The following is a 20,242-nucleotide window of genomic DNA, read 5'->3' on the forward strand; positions in this document are numbered from 1 at the left end:
CCTACTCTCCATTCCCTTTACCCCTACACTCTCCATTCCTCCTCCCCCTTTACCCCTACTCTCCCCCCACCCCCCGTCACCCTCTCCTCCCAGACTCGCATCCCTTCACCCCCCTCTACTCACCCCCCTTCCAGATCCCCAACCCCTTCACCCCCCTCCCAGATCCCCAACCCCTTCACCCCCCCTCCCAGACCCCCAACCCCTTCACCCCCCCTCCCAGACCCCCAACCCCTTCACCCCCCCCTCCCAGACCCCCAACCCCTTCACCCCCCCCTCCCAGACCCCCAACCCCTTCACCCCCCCCTCCCAGACCCCCAACCCCTTCACCCCCCCCTCCCAGACCCCCAACCCCTTCACCCCCCTCCCAGACCCCCAACCCCTTCACCCCCCCTCCCAGACCCCCAACCCCTTCACCCCCCCTCCCCAGGCCCCCAACCCCTTCACCCCCCCTCCAGGCCCCCATCCCCTTCACCCCCCTCCCAGACCCCAACCCTCCACCCCCCCTCCCAGACCCCCAACCCCTTCACCCTCCCCCTCCCAGACCCCCAACCCCTTCACCCTCCCCCTCCCAGACCCCCAACCCCTTCACCCCCCCCTCCCAGACCCCCAACCCCCTTCACCCCCCTCCCAGACCCCCAACCCCTTCACCCCCCCTCCCAGACCCCCAACCCTTCACCCCCCCCTCCCAGACCCCCAACCCCTTCACCCCCCCTCCCAGACCCCCAACCCCTTCACCCCCCTCCCAGACCCCCATCCCCTTCAGCCCCCTCCCAGACTTCCACCCTCATCAGCCCCCTCCACTTACCCCTTCACCCCCCTCCACTTACCCCTTCACCCCCCTCCATTTACCCCTCCCAGACTCCCGCTCCCCCCCCTCAAAAAAAAACCCACAACTCTGGGCAGCAATATCTCGCCTTCCCTCCTCTTACCTCCTTGGATTATCGTATGAAACCGATGTTTGTTTCTTTTTGTCTCGGTGCAAGCTCCGCTTTTTCCTGTCGCTAAATTTATGATTAAACTCCTGGCTGCGAACGGCGCAACCTTAAAAAGTTTGATTCACAACATTCGGGGGCGGGCGCGCTCCCGCGGCGCGTTCCCGGAGCGTAGCCTCGTGTTTGGAGAGGAGGGAGTTACACACATGCTGCAGCCAGAGCTCGGACACAGACTGGGGAACGGGAGCTTGCATTCAGCTGGATTCTACTTCAAACCTATCCCTGCAGTGCCTTTCAGCAGCCCATTCAGCACACTGCCTCATGGATGCCAATGACCCAAGCGGTTTGATTTTGTTTTGCTACGTTTTCACACAAAGCAGCATGTTCTTTTGCAAAATCTAAAAATGCTTTTGTTTCGAGATAGAAAAGGGACTTTTTTGTTTAAATTTAATAAGGTAAATAGCTTTTCCAAAACAATTTACATTCTCTAAATGCAGGTTTACAAACCAGTGAAAAATATTTGTCAACAACCCCTTTCCTCTGAAGATGATGCTCCTTTTAAGGCACCAATCCCTATTTTCTTCCAATGTTCACTTTTTTGTCAATTTTCCCATATGACTAACACGAAATCAAGGGATACAGTACCAGAGACACCACCTGTCCCCCAGGTATTATTCACGTGCTACCGTCAGGAGGTTATTCAACTGAAGGGCAAGGCAAACTGTCTTCACCTGATATTAATTTGTGAACTCCCAGTTGCAAGCAGGAGTGGAAACCTTAAGTCAGTCCTAATTGTGGCACCCTTAGTGTCGCAAGTAGGCTTAGATTAACACTGCAATGAAATTACTGTGAAAATCCTCTAGTCACCACACTGATCATCGCACCTGATCAGGTACACGGAGGGAGAATTCAGAATGCTCAATTCACCTAACAAGCACGTCTTTCGGGACTTGTGGAAGGAAACCAGAGCACCCGAAGGAAACCCACGCAGACACGGGGAGAACACGAAGTGACCCAAGCTGGGAATCGAATCCGGGACCGTGGTGCTGTAAAGCAACAGTGCTGACCACTGTGCTAGCGTGGCACCCAATCAACTTTCCCTTTGCGGTAAACTGATTCTGGGCAGGCTGAGAAGCAATTCTGGGACTTACTTGGTGTATGACCCATCAGAGCTCAGAGCCAGATTCTAACCATCCACAGCAATATATTTTTCAAGGCTATCCATCACCTCATGCCATAAATGAAAAATAAGGAGTGTCACATCAAATTTCCAAGTCTGTGGCCAGTGCTAATCTTTGACCAACCAAATAGGAGGTGAAAACAAAAAAGTAATTTCTACCCCAAACCTCCAAGAACATGGACTCCTCATCTGCCCCTGCCTGCATTCTCACTCCCTTGGAGGAAGGTCAAGTGGAAACCTCAGGGGAAATGGTCAAGCTGATGTCTCTGAATTCAGAGTACGCTGCTATAGCTAATATATCACTCCATGCATTTGAAATGATTTACAATATTGCCCAAGAAAGGTCTAAAACAGTCAAAAATATTAATAGATAGTAGTAGTTGGTCAGGATTACAGGCAATGCTATGGACAATGAAAATACAATTGCAATTCTTCATTCCCAGCCCCAGGGGAGGTTGGGTTTTTTATTTGTAAAACCATAAAGACATTTATCTAAAAGCAGGAACCATTTTATTCAATTTCTTGGATCTGTAGCTTTTGATTAAATTAGTGAAAATATCAGGTGTTAAGTAAATATTTAGTGGAGAATATTTGATTGGCACATTCATATTAAGTCAGATTTGATTTGTAATTGGTTTTTGAGCTATAAAAGTGTGTAAAATTACATTATATTGATTGCAAGGCCTCACATCAACTGTACACAGCACCCAATACAAGAATAAAGACATATTCCACAAACTGAAATTAACAAATTTGTACCCGGACTGGAGCAGAACTCCTTTTATACTTGCACCTCAGAATACCCAAAATACCTAATCCATCCCTTTAACTCTACCAACTGTTAACTAAATATATTCCATTGCATCAACTGAACCAAATATTAACTGGACATTATTCTGGGTTCTTGTTTCAAAACAAAGCAAGCAGCAAAAAAAATTCACAATTGTAAATGAACGTGCATTCAAATAAATTCAGAGCATTATTGCAATGCACTACACTGTACATAATATTCACTGGCCTTGGCAGGTACAGGTACGCATTACAAACACAGCAAAGAGGACCATAATGTGTAAATAAGAACTGAAAAAAATGCAGTGCCATACAAATTGGAATGAGCGAATGGATGGGTGCACATGAAGTATACGGCAAAATTATATTAGCTACATATTTGATATCAACTGAAAGATATACGGCATTTACTGTACACTTGCTCCGCAGCTATCACGTATAGGTGACAAAATGCAGCTTATTCAAGCCATTACAATAGATGTACATCCACTTCTCTGGACAGCAGAAGTCTTCATGTTTTATTTTGTGAAAATAATCAATTTTCTTCCACTGCAACATCCTCAAATCTAGAGCCTTCTAAATCTTTATTAATTGCAATTACTACAAAAGTAATGCAGCAAAAAGCTGCATGGTTAAAAGTTTGCAAAAATGTGAGTATTCCTAATAATTTGAACAATATTTTCACAATAAAAAATTTCCACGTGAATAAACTATCAAAACCTATATCTGGAATGAATATATTTGCAAATATGTTACCATCAGTAAACAAATGCCTTTTTTATTATGTATTCTATAGATTAAATAGGTTAATTTAATACAGAGCAAGCTTTTACTATGAGAAATACAAACACTTGCTGGTCAAATGGATACTAAAAAATTACAGAGTATCCATTATTTACCATTCTGCCATAATCCATGGCCCTTTTGTCATACTTTGCCCACTAATAAGAGCACCAATTACAAAATAATTTTGACGGCTTGCTAATAAGCTCAAGTTAATTTACCTTTTGATCAATTAAAATGTTACAATATATTAGTCTTATGTTAATTGCTGAGCGCATGCGCATAGCCACAACAATAACCATTTAAATAACAAAGATCTCAGCCTTGACTTGGTATAGCCATCTTTCTGAGTGCACTGAGTGAGGTGAAAGCCCAACTCCAAAGATTTGAGTTATTCCAGACTGATACTGAAGGAGTGCTGCAGTGTCGGAGGTGTTGTCCTTCGGATGAGATGTCACTGCTCTCAGATGGACACAAATATTCCATGGCAGCCTTCAAAGAACAGCAATGAGGTTCTTGCTGGTGTCCTAACCGATAGTTGGCCGGTTCACGCCGTCGTAAAACTCGACGGAGTTTAAGGCGGCGTGGACATTCTGCCGCGGGATTAGAGAATCCCGCCTCACATTTCTTCAATGGGCTCCACAGAAACATATCGAAAGAAGTGGACGGCAAGTTGAAGAATAATTTTTTTTAGGATGGATGGTCATACACCTCAAAGACATGGGATGGGGCTGGATTCTCTGCACCATAACGCCGAAATCATGGCGGGGCGGAGAATCCATTTCCCCGCATGGAATCGGGGCCGGCCCTGGTTTCCTGATTCTGCAGGCCCCGAAAAGCGGCATACTCTGCCGATCAGATAGCAGGGAGGACCTGATACGCGGCCAGGCAATGTTTGTGCGGGCGGTCAGGGTCGGGCGCGCGGCTGATCCGGGGGGGGGGTGGGGTTCTATTTTTAATGTCCAGATCCGCGGTCTAAGTCCGCCATGGAGCATAGCGAGGCCGCACCGTACACATCGACCCGGAGGTGCGTGGGCCAGTATTTGCAGCAAAAGTTGCTGGTTTTACGTGGGTCCCTGCTAGCCACCTGCAGGGCTAGGAATATGTGGCCCTTTCACGCCAGATTTTACGAGGCATGGGGACATAGTCCCAATAACGGAGAATACAGCCCATGGTCTCTAAAAAAGAATCAAGCAATGGAGATTCCAGGGAATTTGGGAGGGAATTCTAGCGTTTGGGGTCCAGATAGCTGAAGGCATGCATGTAAGGGGGCTGGGGAGAGAGAAGAGGGGATGGAGTCGGTGTGGAAGAAAGGAGAATGCCCGAAGGCAGACCGAGAAAAGAAAGGAGAGTTTGACAAGTTGCAGTCTTGGAAGTTGATTACAGAAATAGGAAGGCCAAGGAAGGTTTAAACACTACGATTAGAATTTTAAATTTGAAGGAGCCAATATAGGTTAGCAACATTCAGGGGTAATGGCTAGGTGGAATGTTCAACAAAATAGTATGCAGGTAGCAGAATCTTGGATAAATTGAGATTTATGGAAGATGGGATGCTGTCCAGGAGAACATTGGAAAAGTCAGATCCGTGACTGACAAAAGTGTAGACAACATTTCTGGAGCAGATAAGACTATGGCAGTGGCAGAAATTGGTGATGCTATTTGTGGTGGAAAAAAGCAGGTTTTATGATAAGATGCGGAGGTTGCAAATATCTGGAGCTGATGGCATGTAGGTGGAATGGCAATTTATTGAGTGAGTGCAGTCCTACTGCCTTGGATAACAGAGAAGAAATGGGGGGAGGGGGGGGAGAAAATAGTTTGTTGGTCATTTCACAAACTATAGAGAGATTAAGTAAAGGGTATAAGGATAACGCGTCATACAGTTCATGACTTTGATTAGGATTGTTTTAGTGTTAGAACATAGAACATACAATGCAGAAGGAGGCCATTCGGCCCATCGAGTCTGCACCGACCCACATAAGCCCTCACTTCCGCCCTATCCCCGTAAGCCAACAACCCCTCCTAACCTTTTTGGTCACTAAGAGCAATTTATCATGGCCAATCCACCTAACTTGCATGTCTTTGCCTTCTGCACTGTAAATTCTATGATAATTCTTTGGACTGTGGGAGGAAACCGGAGCACCCAGAGGGAACCCACAGATACACAGGGAGAAAGTGCAGACTCTGCACAGATAGTGACCCAGCAGGGAATTGAACCTGGAACCCTGGCGCTGTGAAGCCACAGTGCTATCCACTTGTGCTACCTTGCTGCCCCACTGTTGTTGAAACTTGATGTGAGGGATTTAACAGAAAATTGCTTAAAGAATTGGAGTTTAGACAGGACAGCAATATACTTGCAAAGACAGCAGATAAGAGTGATCTTGGTGATAAAGTAATCCATGCGCTCTTTGCACTTATTAGAATTGAGAGCACACATCAATTCATGGTACACTGAAATGTACAATTAAGTCTCTCAATAACACTTCAGTTGCTCAAACCTGTAGATGCCATTCTTTTTGGATTGATACCAGCTCAAAGAACTTCAGATAGCTTTCAGCACTTTAAACCAAGACGGCTAAAGTCTACTGTTTTGTACCTATTTTATAAATTATTTTCTCCCCTCTTTTCTGACGTCCCATGTTCCACCAGCTGCATGGCAGATAGGCTACTTGCTTCCAAACCTCTGGTCAATAAAATCAGTTGCCAGAAGTCATGCAGGAGCACAGTGGGCTACATTTGCTGTCAGACTTCTGTCCGTTCCATCTGCTGAAACACCAGATAGTATGTTCAAACTCAGAAGGCCATGTCCCAGAGTCTGTGCTGCAATAAGTTAAGACTTTTATCATTCCATGAAAAAACTAATTTTAACATTCTTTTTGGGTGGAATGTTTGGATCAAAGAAAAGGTGAATGGGTTACAACTTGCTGTTCAAAGTAAAAGCAAAGTTAATGGCGCTTTTATTTATGCTGAAACGCTGCAGAACTTTTAACCACGAGCAAATATATGGTTAAATATGAAAATCAAAAAGCTGTTGTCCACACTGTGCTACTGAAATTGGCAGCTCACGGTCTGCCTCACCAGTTAAATGTATCAAACAGAATGAAGTTACTACATTTGTGCAGTATATACAAACCAAATTTGCCACAGATATTTTTGTCCATTTCAATCTATGCCCTCTTTTAAATGATGCAATAAGTATTATTTACTGTAATGGGAGCAAGAAAAAAAAAAAACAGTCTCTTGCGCCTGCTCTGCCATTCAATCCATCATGACTAATCTTGTCCTCACCCACCTTTTCCTTCCAATCCTCATATCCCTTATTCCATCAGAGATCAAAAATCTACCAATGGAGCATCCATAACTTTCTAAGATAGATTCAAACATCTGAATTAAGAAATTTCTCATCTCAGTCATAAATAATTAAACCGGAGACCATGCCCGTGTTCACTATTCTCCAAAAGGGAAAACAACACGTTAGTGTCCAAATTGTCAAGCCCTTTCAGAATCTTGTATGGTTCAATGAGATCACTTTTCAATCTTTTAACCTCCAGAGAGTACATACAGGCAGTCTCCCATCACAGGAGAACTCTCCTCACATCAGGAACCAATATTAATGAAAATAGAAAATGCTGGAAACATTCAGGTAAGGCAGCACAACTTGAAACATTATTCCTGTTCCTCACCACAGATGCTGCCTAACCTGCTGCGCATTTCCACCGTTTTGATTTGGGATTTCTAGCATCTGCAGTATTTTACTTTTGTACCAATGCAATGAAATGTTGTTGTACAGCTCCCAAGGCAATATCCAAAACTACACATAGTATTCCAGGTACGGTCTCACCAAAACCGTACACAATTGTAACAAGTCTTCCTTATTCGTGTTCTTCAGTACCCTTGCACTAATGGCCAGCTTGTCATCTGCCTTCCAATTACTTGCTGATACAATTGTAGCAAGACGTCTTTGTTCTTGTATTCTAATCCCCTTGCAATCGAGGGTAACATGCCAATTTTCTCTCTCTCTTAACACAAATTCTTTCTGCACCTGATTTGACATAGATTTCACCCATTCTAATTGACACTTCCCTCACTCCTTGCACTGTTCATTTCACATTGCTTGAGATACAGTTTGCTTGCCCTGTTTTACTCAGCTCCCAGATGCTGTGTTTCCTGCAACATTCAGCAACTGGCCACACAAAAACATTTAAAACTAAACGTGCTTGGGAGAGTTTAACCAATCTGTTAACTGCCCCGCTACAGCAAATTTTGGCCCAATTTTTGAGCCAAATTTGTAAAGCTTGTCTGCCAGTTGCAATTTTAGCAAAAACATATTGCACCATGAATAGAAGTGAAGCAAAACCAAGTGAGAAAGGATATGCTAATAAAATTAGCATTTGGTGGCAAATATCCAGCCCGCACGCACACTATGCATGCAAAATATATTGTACCAGATGAAAACATCATACAAGAATCTTCACCGCCCAGGTCTCCCAATAGTTTCTCTAAAATGTGCAAAGGTTTCAGGCACACAATTTGAGGATTTCAATCTCTTCCTCCAACCAGCTGTGGATTCTCTGATCAACTCTCATACGACCTCAGAGGTGACACGATGCACTAGGCCTCTTTCTTATACTTCTATACTTTAGCAGTGGCAATGTTGTGTCCCCCTAAGCAACAGCAGCAGGGAAACATCACAAGGAAAACATTGACATTGGACCTGGGAGGGGCAGCACGGTGGCACAGTGGTTAGCACTGCTGCCTCACGGCGCCAAGGTCCCAGGTTCGATCCCGGCTCTGGGTCACTGTACGTGTGGAGTTTGCACATTCTCCCCGTGTTTGAGTGGGTCTTGCCCCCACAACCCAAAGGTGTGTAGGGTAGGTGGATTGGCCATGCTAAATTGCCCCTTAATTGGAAAAAATGAATTGGGTACTCTAAATTTAAAAAAACAAAAGACATTGGACCTGGGACACTTCAGTCCTTGGAAGGGGAAGGCAAGAAAAAATATATTTAAAAAGTAATAGGAACAAATGCTGATTGTTTACTTTCTCGACATAGCAATGGTAACACTCCCCCCTTCAATGATTGGCTGGTATTCTATTCTTATATGTACATGAAGCTGCTGGACTGTTTTATGTCAAGTGTGGTGAACATTTGAAGACTTGAATAAAAGGAAATAAAAGAAAACCTGAAAGATTTTTTTTTTTTTTTTAAATCGAGGAAATAGAAGAATTGTAAAAAATATATATGAAAATTAAAGTAAAAAAACTCTTCAAAAGTGAAAGAGCAAGATCAGGCAGTCAAAAATCTTGTTTACAAAGCCACTGGCCCTTTTGGGCAGAGCTTTGTTAAGGATGTGAGAAGCAATGTTACGTATGGACGAATGTATACATTTATGTACAAAAATTATCTGGGGACCTACTTTTACCGAAGGTCACTTTGGCACAAAACTGCCCTATCTTTCTCAAAGTGGCAATCAGCGGCAGATTGCCACTCTGTACTGAATTGCATGCACTTAAGTTCTAAACCGCTTTTCTCACCTCACCTTGCTGACTCTGGCTGGGTGAGACTAAAGCAGTGAAGCGCATCCCCAACCCCAGCGGCGAACTGTAAAAGGAGCGGAGAGAAGGAGGGCATACCACCTTTTAGGACGTTAGTTGCTGTGGAGCAGGTGAGTTTAAAGGACCCATTGAAAATGATAGGTCAGGGAGATGGTAAGTTATCAAAGCTAAGTTAATTGGGTGTGGGGTTCGGACATCAGTGGGATCAGATATTGGGGGGGGGGGGGGGGGGGAGAACATGGTTATTTGTGTCAGAGTGGTTGGGTTGGTGTAGGATTGGGCTTGGGGGGGGGGAAATCACATGGGGGCAAGGCATTTAGTTGGGGGAGGGGGCTTGGTCTGGGTCTTTAAAATAGTTACACTGAAGTTAGGAGTGCTTTTATTTTTTCTAACTTTCAGTGTAACTAGGAGTGTAAAACTGACAGAATCATCCGAAGTTACAAATTTAATTCACTTTGCCGATTGGGCAGCATCCAAAGGAAGTTAGTCCTTCTGGACAATTGCTGTGTAAACCCTTACCGGGAACTTGAGGGAATTCCCAGCACTGTTTTGGGGTCCCCTCCCGCAAAAAGATTGGATGCTGGGGAGCCAGGAGATTCAGGGCTTATGTTTATTTTTCAGCTGAAAAATACTTCATCCTTCAATTTCAAACATTACTGGCCAAGGCCTCCACCACAAAAACAACCCTTACTATACAAAATGAATAAATAAACCACTTGGATGCATCTGGGAGAGGAAAAATTAGTACATTTACAATTTTGGAGTGTGTAGTCTTTAGAATGCATTATCAAATCAAAGGTAATGATACAAAATTTCAAAAATCTAATCTGTCAAAATATGTGACCAACTAAATGACCCCTAATGCTCAATTGGAAAAAAAATGTTTTTGGGTGGTTTTTAAAGCTGTTTAATGTTTAAATTTTATTAACTGCAGAGTCAAAAACATGCAGATAAATATTTACTTATACAGCATGTCACATACTGTTGATGTAAAACCAAAGTAAGCATTGAATTTTAACTGGGAAATGTATGCTAAAATCTAAAATTTGCAAAGTTGGATTTTTCCAGTGGAATATTTAATACCAACAGGCACATTTTCTATGTAGTCAAGAGCACTGACAGAGCTTGAAAACAGCACGCAGTCTCCAAAAGCAGAAAGGGTGCACTTAGCAGTGGATCAGCAAGCACTAAACTCAAGACCAAGTAGAAACAGGAGATGAACTATATCCCAACAGGAGGAAGGTACTCTTTGAACAATGTTCGTATCTGCAATAAACTGTCTCAGACAAACACCAGCTTGAACAGGTAAGATTTTAAGTTCATAGCTTTGGTAGTCCAGTGATATTATCTTATTTCTACTGTGGATTTGTGCCACAAATTCCATGTATACTGTATTGCTAATGAAGATCAGAAAGCACCTTTGCTGTTATTCAAAGATTAAACAGATCAAATTTATGGGAAAAGGTTTTTAATGCTGACAACTGCTTACATGACAAAATCCTGACTCCATTGTCTATATTGAATTGTTCAGTCAACTCCCTACAAATTCACAGCAGATGATGGGAGTCTAGAAACTACACTTCCCAATGTGAGGGAGGGATTGTATTTTTAACCCAAACACTGTTGCAATAAAGGAAATAAAGCTTGCTACACTGATGACAGCGGTTTTATTTAACAAAGGTGAAAAGAGACATTTCTCAAACACTGGCAGGTGGCAAATGGATTACATGAATATATCATACATGTAAAATCAATTATGTTGTTTATTGTACAAACAATAGATCAGACACAGATTGTGTTTAAAGGCATCGGAGTGGATATGGAGTCTTAAGTGATCATTGAGCACTCTGCTGAAAGGTTTCACAGTGACACTTAAAACTTATTAGCAAGTTTTGCCATTGGACAAACCTTTACTACAACAAAAATGTATGCAGTTCACCAGGTATAGAAAATAGTTAGCTTATGGCAAGTTTCAAGGGAGTGATTTGATTTTTCTTCATGCTCAAATTGTGCAATGACAGAAAATCTATATTTACACTGCATCTTATTCTCGGGACATCTCAAAACACGCCACAACAAATACTTCTTTTGAGTTTCGGTCATTTGTTATATAGGCAAGTAGCATCCAACATGCATACAGCAAATTAAACAAACAACCCAGTTATCTGTCTTGCTGGTGCTCGTTGAAGAAGAAAACTCCAGATTCTTCTTCAAATGTTGTGGGATTTTGTATGTCCTGTTGAATCAGTGGAACAGGCACACAATTTCACATCCCATCAAAAAGATGTCACCTTTGACAGTGCAGCACTTCTTCAGATCTGCATTGAACTACCAGCCAACATTTTGTGCTTAACTTACAGAATGGGGCTGAGACCTCAAACCTTCCTATTCAGTGGTGAGGCTGCGAGCAACCGACTGAAGCTCATGTTTATATAACTCACTGCTGGATTTACCCAATCATCTAATTTTTTTTTTTTTAAAAAAGCTTCTTAAAAAATTGCTCCTCTTGCCAATATTGCTGACGCAATTTACAGGACAATTAGACATGATCATGCAATGCTATGTATCTTCAACCCCTTGCATCATGATAAAAGTTAGCACAGAGATTATTTGCTTCAGACCATGGTTTATACTGCACATCACAATGCTTCAGTGTTCTCAGTGTTGTAAAACTAAACTTATATTACTTGAAGAACAGGATTCTCCGTCTAAAATGAACAAATACTCTTGATCATTTTAATACCAATCCAGTCTTACTCCTAAAGGTTAATAGTTCACAAAAAATAATGAAATAAATTCAGGTTCAACAAAGGTTTTACCACAGATTAAACTCAAGTTCTAAGCAGAGCAGCATTTTTAAAAACTCTTTTGTAACAGAAAGCGACAAGACCCTGCAAAATAGGCAACACAGAGACCAATGCACTTCCCTGTGCTTTCTCCCAGCAATTCTCACCCAATATGGTCTCTTTCACCACATTTCCCCACACTTTCTCCAAACACAGAAGAGATCTAGAACAAGAGATACACCTGCAGTGGAGTTCTGTGGTTACCTCAGAGAACAGTTCACACCACACAAAAAACAGGACAATGCACAATGAGGTAGTTGGATAAAAGAAATGAGGAGGCTGAACATTGAGGACATTTTTCTTTAAAAAGTGGAATATGAAGGATGTTGGTGAATTTTGTATATTGGACAGAATGAACAGCCTGTACAAGTATAAATTGCCTGAATTTTAAATCCATTGGGTGTAAGTAATACATAATATTGTTCCTGTTAAACTGTTAGATAACAAAATAAAACATGCAGAGTTTTAAAAAATAGAACCCAATTGTTTATTACCTTTTTAAAACAAGGCCTGTAGGCAAGACATAACATGGTTCCAGTGCAAAATGAAGTTTTACAGATTTGAGCCAGATTGAAGAATACAATCTGGAGTTGACAACGCAGATAATATAAGCAACATCCAGGCTAGAACTGCAAATGGAAGAGGAGGATCCTGCTTTCCATCTGTGCTGAGAAAAGTTTCTGAAACCCACTGAATCCAAACTGCAGCAGTGAATAGCTGAAGGCCACAGAAAGAGTCTCATTGCAAAGCCCAACGCATAGCTTAAAATCTTAGGTTGCTTTGTATTTTTTTAATGATTAGTTAAGTTACACAAATAGTTTTTTTTTTTGAAAAACGAACATTTTACAACAATTACACACGCTGGTGGATGAGGAAACACGCCCTCCCTGGAAAAATAAATAAATAAATGGGCAAACAGTGCGCTAAAGCTTTTGTTGGGTCACTAAAATCCGTCACTCTTGCTCATCTGTAATTACTGTACATCAAGCAGCTAGCAGGCCCAGGGCCTTTGCATTCCTCCCAATGCAGCCAGAAATGTTACAGTTACAATTCAGGCCTCAACATGATCCTACAGAAATGCAAACGAATCCCAGCATTGACCATGCAATAATCCTGATAAATACAACACAAAAAATAAACCGACGCACTAAAGTCGCCGCGTAGCCCGAGCAACCACTGAAAAAGGAAAAGGGGGAGGTGGGGAGATAAGGAAATAAAAAATATATGTAAGGCAGCATGAACAAAAAAAAACAAGGCGGGGGCTGTGATCTGACGGCAGCTCGCGGTAAAAAAGAGCACAAACAAAAGGCAGCCCAGGGCTGGGGAATCGTATTGCAATCGGAGCAAAAGCTGGCTTGGTGCAACCTTCGTTCAATGCAAACATACGCCCAAATATTGCTATTCGAAATATGCGCAACACTGTGCAAAAAGCCTTGAAAAGCATTCTCGTATACCTGATTTAGGTTTTTAAACTGACATCACTTTAATCGCTGATCTTGCCCACTTCATTCTCCTCCACCTCTCACTACATGTTCAGTGCTTTGCTATTATCTAAGAGCTCTCTTTCTCTCGGGGTTTTTTTTCCCCGCTGGTCCTCCAAGGCTCAAAATGGAACCGTCCAGGGGCGTCACCAAACATAAATAGGTAAGCGATCGTGCTGGATTTTCACCAATGCGGTCCTCCGGCAGATCCCCCTTCGCGAGGGATCCCTCTCAGCTCCTGCATGAGGCGGTGAGCGGAGCCAGCGAGTGGCCGCTGCTGGAGGGGGCTCCGGGCGGCATGGGGCTTGGGAGCGGCCGGCACAAGCTTGCGCTTCACCCTCCCCCCCTCCTCCTCCGGTACTGTCAGCCCTTGCGCTGGACTTGCTCGCACTGAAAAACTGGCTACGACAAACAACGCTGCTGATTGACAGCTGAGCCCAGATCCCAGGCAAGAAGCTCCAGAGAGAGAAGACTGCAGATAGCAGGCAATATCCCACCACCACCACCACACATCAGCTCCAGCTCACCAAAACGCTGTTCTGGAGGAATGGACACAGGCAAAAAAATAAATAAATACTATATAGTCACTCAAGAGTTAGTTGTTCCAGTCAGTGAGACAGCGGAAGGAGTTTGTTAACATTACTACAAACCCCACTCGTTCACTTTGTATTGGTTATTTTTTGCTCTTTCTCCCCCCTTTTTGTTTTTAAAAGGCCGGGATACAAGGGCGGAAGTGAACCGTGCTAAACAGACTATTTAAAACGAAAATAAGCTCAAATCAGCTGGACTAGACTGACGTGCATGACGCAGGTCACATTTTGTTGCTTCGTGCAGCTTACACTGCCGGGAGTGTGTGCATGTCCAACCAGGGAACTCGCGTTGCTGGATTACTGTACAGCTGGAGGCGCTTTTGCGCTGTAGTTGGTCTCGGAGTACGACCTACCTTGGACCCCATAGGAAGGCACGGAGAGGACTGCTAGGATCAACATGCCATGATGCAATGGCACCAGACTTACAGCAATAGAAGCGCGAAAGAGTTAACTGTGGGCCAAAATATTTAGATAGTTGGAGCCGAAGGGAGACCTGCTCTCTTTTGATACCAAGGACAACATCCAAACTTCTGCTTCTTTCAAACTCAGTTTATATAGTGGTTTGAAGTGTTGTTAGTTCTGTTCATGCATGGGAACAAACACAATGCATGTGGAGGAGAGACTAACTAGATGCAGTAATAGAACGCTCCACCCTGACAACTGAGCCTGTCCTCACCACGGGCAGTGGAAATCGGACTTTCGTTTTATAAGTTTAGAGTACCCAATTATTTTTTTTCCAATTATCGTGCCACCCTGAAATTGGACTATTCATACCGACAATGTATCACAATCAAAGAATGAAGGGAACTGTATTTTTGCTTCCAGTTGCTTTATAATCCCATTTTGGAGTTAGTGGTGGTCAGTGGATGTGATAGTGACAGCGGGCAGCACTGTGGTTAGCACTCCTGCCTCACAGGGCCGAGGTCCCAGGTTCGAAGCCCGGCCCTGGGTCACTGTCCGTGTGGAGTTTGCACATTCTCCCCTTGTTTGCGTGGGTTTCACCCCCACAACCCAAAGATGTGCAGGGAAGGTGAATTGGCCATGCTAAATTGCCCCTTAATTGGAAAAAATTAATTGGGTACTCTAAAATGACAAGGCATGAAGCATGTAACCATTATATGATGCTGACTGGAATTAGAACTACAACTTCACTATTCAGATGGTCAAATACAAACAACTTATGTTAATATGTGTACCTTTAATACATTTTTAAAAATCACAATATATGCATTAGTATATAAAAATATCACAATATATGCAATCAAAAAAGAGAATGATGAACCAGGTGAGATATGGTGTGACCAAATAGGTGTTTTTAAAAAGAGGAAAGGGGGAGGCAGCACGGAGGTGCAATGGTTAGCCCTGCGCCGAGATCCCAGGTTCGATCCCGGCTCTGGGTCACTGCTCGTGTGGAATTTGCACATTCTCCCCGTGTCTGCGTGGGTTTTGCCCCCACAACCCAAAGATGTGTAGGGTAGGTGGATTGGCCACGCTAAATTGCCCCTTAAATTGGAGAAAAAAAATTAATTGGGTACTCAAAATTTATTTTTAAAAAGAGGAAGGGGGGACAAGGATATTTAGAGTGGGGAATTCCAGAGCATGGGGCTGAAGGGCGGGGGGGGGGGGCGGGGGGGAAGAGGGAGTGCGCAGGCAGCCAGAAATCAGACAAACTGCAGAGTTTGGGATGGTGAGCGAACCGGCAGGAATGACCAAGATGGAAGGGAGCAAACATTTTTCTGATGCCAAGGACATTACAGGTGGAGTTGATGACTGGATCAACTGAGAAGTATCATGGCAAATGGAGGACCAAAGACAAGCAGCTCAAAATGTGGACGTTCTGTTATAAATAACTCGGGAGAAGAGTTCTTTCTAGAATTGGGTACTGAAGTAACCGGGGTTAGTACTTTCAGGGATGCGGATGTTAAGGGATATTATGGGGATAGGGTGGAGGTGTTGACCTTGGGTAGGGTGCTCTTTCCAAGAGCCGGTGCAGACTCGATGGGCCAAATGGCCTCCTTCTGCACTGTAAATTCTATGATAAGCAGGTCTGTTGGAGATGTGCCTTATAAATGAGAAGCCACACGTATATTATTCGTACTGGTAGGAATGTTTTTTTTTTTTAAATAGAGAGAACTTGAGGTTATGCAGGGTGAACTCAAGAGGAGAGGGGGCAGGAGAAAACAGATGGAGATTGAAATGTAAAACCTATGAGTCAGCACTCAGTGGTGAAGAAATGTAGGGAGCAGGATATTTGACTGATACACTTGGGTGGTAGATGGGGATCTGTAGATAATGTGGAGGATTTTGAAGGACAAATGAAATGGATGGTGAGAGACAGTGGAAGAAAGAGTTAGTGCCAATGGAGTAGGGAGAAAAGAAAAGTTTAAGATGCACCTTGGCAAGAGGAGCCACAATGTCATTGTGCCAGTCTGGTGAAGGGAAAGGGCAGACTAGTGGTGGAAATTATAGTTTGGCAGGAGGTTTTCACAAAGGGTACGGTGTCACCACCCACAAACCCATTTAATGAAAACCAGAATGTCAATGCAAGCATTCATAATAAGATCTGAAAGGCCTTGTTTGTGCATGAGTCGAGGGGAGGGTCAATGATTGTTGATCTGCTGGGAGAGTTCACATTGTAGTGGTGGGTAAATGTTTGCCAGATGTAGCATCCAGTGAGTGGAAAGGTTGGCAAGAGAGGCAGTTGGGGTTACCATTCAAAGAAAGGCTCAGAGGGGAATCCAGGAGAACTGGCAGTAGAGTAGTGATGGGGGGGGACAGATGGGATATGTGCAAATCTAAATAGAAAATGCAAAGCCTTGGAGCAGTGTTCAAATTTGAGTAAAGATACGCAGAGTATGACAGGAAGGGACAAAGGGCTTAACAGTCACAGCACAATGAATAAAGTCAAATCAGGAAACAACAGTAAAAGTTCAAATTAAAGGTGCTTCACCGAATACACAAAGCATTCAATTACAAGCTAGGCAAATTAGTTGCTCAGGGGACTGGTTGCATGGTGACCAAAGTTGGAAATTAAATATTCCAGGGTACTTGACATTTTGAAAAAATAGACAATATGGAACAGATGGGGTGAGGTAGCCTTAATAATGGAAGATGATACAAGGTCGACAAAGAAGAGGCAACTTCACTCATAAGAGTAAAATATAGAATCAGAATGGGTGGAGATCGCGCTTCTCGGCCTTTTGGCTAAGATCAAGTGTAGCATCTGCTCGGCCTTTTGGCTAAGGTCTGGACATCTCTCTTGTGGGGACCATGCATTGGATTCAATCTGGATTGTTTTTTGGAGCAGGTAAGGAGCTGGATTAGGGGTTCGCCCCTGTTCACACTGAGCTCTGGCTTTGGAACTCATAAAAAAAAGAATGAGTGGAGATAAGCAATAACAAGGGGTGGAGATAAGAAATAACAAGGGGCAGAAATCACTGTTGGGAGTAGTTTATTGCTGCCCTAACGGTAACTATACTATTGGAAAGAATAGTACAGTTATAGAATCATGGGATACAGCAACTGAAGGAAGCTATTCAGCTTTCAAGCCCATGCCAGTTTTCTGGAAGAGTAATTCATCTAGTCCCACTCTCTTTCTAAATCAAGGAAAAGTGTTTGTAACAAAAACAATGCAATAACCATGGGGACTTTCATCTTCATACAAACTGGACAAATCACAGTTGTCACAGTGCAGAAGGAGTCCACTCAGCCCATCATGTCTGCACTGGCTCTGCAAATGAACTTTATGATTCAGTGCAATTCTCCTACCTTTCCCCTGTACCCTTGCACATTGATGCAATTCAAATAATCATTTAATGCCCTCGAGCTTTAGAAACCAGCAAGGATGACCAAAATTATTAAAGGGAGAGAAAATAGGACAATGGTAAACTAAAAAGAAACATAAACAGATGCAAGTTGATTTAGCACAGTGGGCTAAATAGCTGGCTTATGAAGCAGACCAAGGCCAGCAGCGCAGGTTCAATTCCCATACCAGCCTGCCTAAACAGGCGCCGGAATGTGGCGACTAGGGGCTTTTCACAGTAACTTCATTTGAAGCCTACTTGTGACAATAATGATTTTCATTTCATTTCATTTCAAGCGTTTCTACAATAATGTAAAACAGGAGAAAGTAGCAAAATTAACCATGGAACCCCTAGAGGCTGCAACAAGAGAAATTAAAACGGGAATTAAGGAAATGGCAGAAACGTTAAACAACATTTCAGGACACTCTTCACATCAGAAGACAAAATAAAAAATCCAGGAATAATGGGGAACCAGAAGACTAATGAAAGTGAGGAACTTCAAGTAATTACCAGCAAAGAAAAAGTACCAGAGAAATTAGTGGGACCATAAATCAATGGATGGATGACCTACCAGGGTTTTAAAAGCGATGGCTATAGAAATAGTGGATGAACTCATTGTGATCTTCTAAAATTCCCTCAATTCTAGAATGGTTCAGTGGATTGAAAGGCAGCAAATCCAGAGCCACTTAAGACAAAGGATGGAGAGAGAAAACCAGGAACTATGGACTATTTGGCCTGTCATTCATCTTTGTGGAGGGGAACTGGCCGCTATTATGAAGGAGATGGACATGGAGAAACTCATAATATGGGCACTGAGAAACTCATAATATGATTAAACAGTGTCAACATCATTTTATGAAAGAGAAACATGTGTTTGACAAATCTATTGAGTGTTTTTTTGAGTTTGTATCTAGCAGGTGAATAAGATTTTCAAAAGTGGTTTCTGTCCTGGTCCACCTACGTTGACGCTACATCCAGGAAAGCACTCAGGAAATTCGACATGACGGAGCAGCACGGTGGTGCAGTGGTTAGCACTGGGACTACGGCACTGAAGATCCGGGTTCGAATCCCGGCCCTGGGTCACTGTCTGTGTGGAGTTTGCATATTCTCCACATGTCTGCGTGGGTTTCACCGCCACAAACCAAAAGATGTGCAGGTTAGGTGGATTGGCCATGCTAAATTGCTCCTTAATTGGAAAAATAATAATTGGGTACTCTAAATTTAAAAAAAAAGGAAATTCGACATGTCTACATTGGCTCTTGCCAATGTTTACAGATTCACCATAGAAAGCATCTTATCTGATTGCATCACTGTTTGATATGGCAACTGCTTGGCCCAAGACCGTAAAAAACTACAGAGAAACGTGAACACAGCCCAGTTCTTCACGCAAACCCACCCTCCATTCCATTGACTCGGTCTACACCCTCTGCTGCCTTGGGAAAGTGGGCAGCATAATCAAAGACCCTCCCACCTGGGTTATTCTCTCTTTCAACCTCTTCCATCGGACAGAAGATACAAAAGTCTGAACACGCAACAACAGATTCAAAAACAGCTTCTTCCCTGCTGTTACCAGACTCCTGACTGACCCTCTTATGGACTGAACTGATCTCGCCACGCATCTTCTCTACTGAGTAGTGCTACACTCCTGTATGCTTCACCCAATGTCTATGTATTTACATTGTGTTGTAGCCATCTGGGATGGCCACTTACAAGAAGAAACATGGACGTTCGCAAAGCCTAAAGGGAAATATGGACAATGTAAGATTCAGGCAGGCACAGACCCTGCATGTATATTTGTGAGCAGAGAATCCAGACAGCATCAAAACCCCCAGCCGCTTAGCATTTAATGGCCCATCTCCGTAAGATAAAGGATTGATACTCAGGTAACCGATACAAGCCCAGACATTTTGGCGCCACTCCCTCTACTCAGGAAGCATAAACAGCAGGCTCAATGACCGCGTAGGACACGCCCAGCCATCAAGGCACCCGCCCCTTTCTTGGCTCAGATTGAAGGCAGTGATCGAGAACTGCCCAATTAATTGGGTCCAAACCCAAGGACTGCCCAAAAGAGCGCAAAGCTCCTCAAGGATAAAGAGAAACACTGCCATGTGTTTGATCTCTTTTGGACCTGGCGCTCCAGCAACGTCCATCTCCAATCGCTGCACTCTGGTCATTTTTAGGACTGGTGGGTTACTGCAGGTACCATATAGACGGTTTCGCCACAAAGGCAGCCTCACTTTCCGAGCTCCTTAAGAAACAGGCCCCATGGAAATGGCTTCCACAGC

General features: G+C 43.4%; 1 protein-coding gene and 1 non-coding gene across 7 annotated transcripts in view; one reads left to right on the forward strand and one right to left on the reverse strand.

Moving 5' to 3' along the window:
• Positions 1-20,242, reverse strand: part of rnf44 (ring finger protein 44) — a 235,988-nt gene that overhangs the window by 121,457 nt on the left and 94,289 nt on the right. The window lies entirely within an intron of this gene.
• Positions 17,339-17,522, forward strand: LOC140427576 (U2 spliceosomal RNA). The gene has a single exon (XR_011948573.1). It is a non-coding gene; the product is annotated as a U2 spliceosomal RNA (small nuclear RNA).

This window comes from Scyliorhinus torazame, chromosome 7, assembly GCF_047496885.1.
Source record: "Scyliorhinus torazame isolate Kashiwa2021f chromosome 7, sScyTor2.1, whole genome shotgun sequence".
NCBI lineage: Eukaryota > Metazoa > Chordata > Chondrichthyes > Carcharhiniformes > Scyliorhinidae > Scyliorhinus > Scyliorhinus torazame.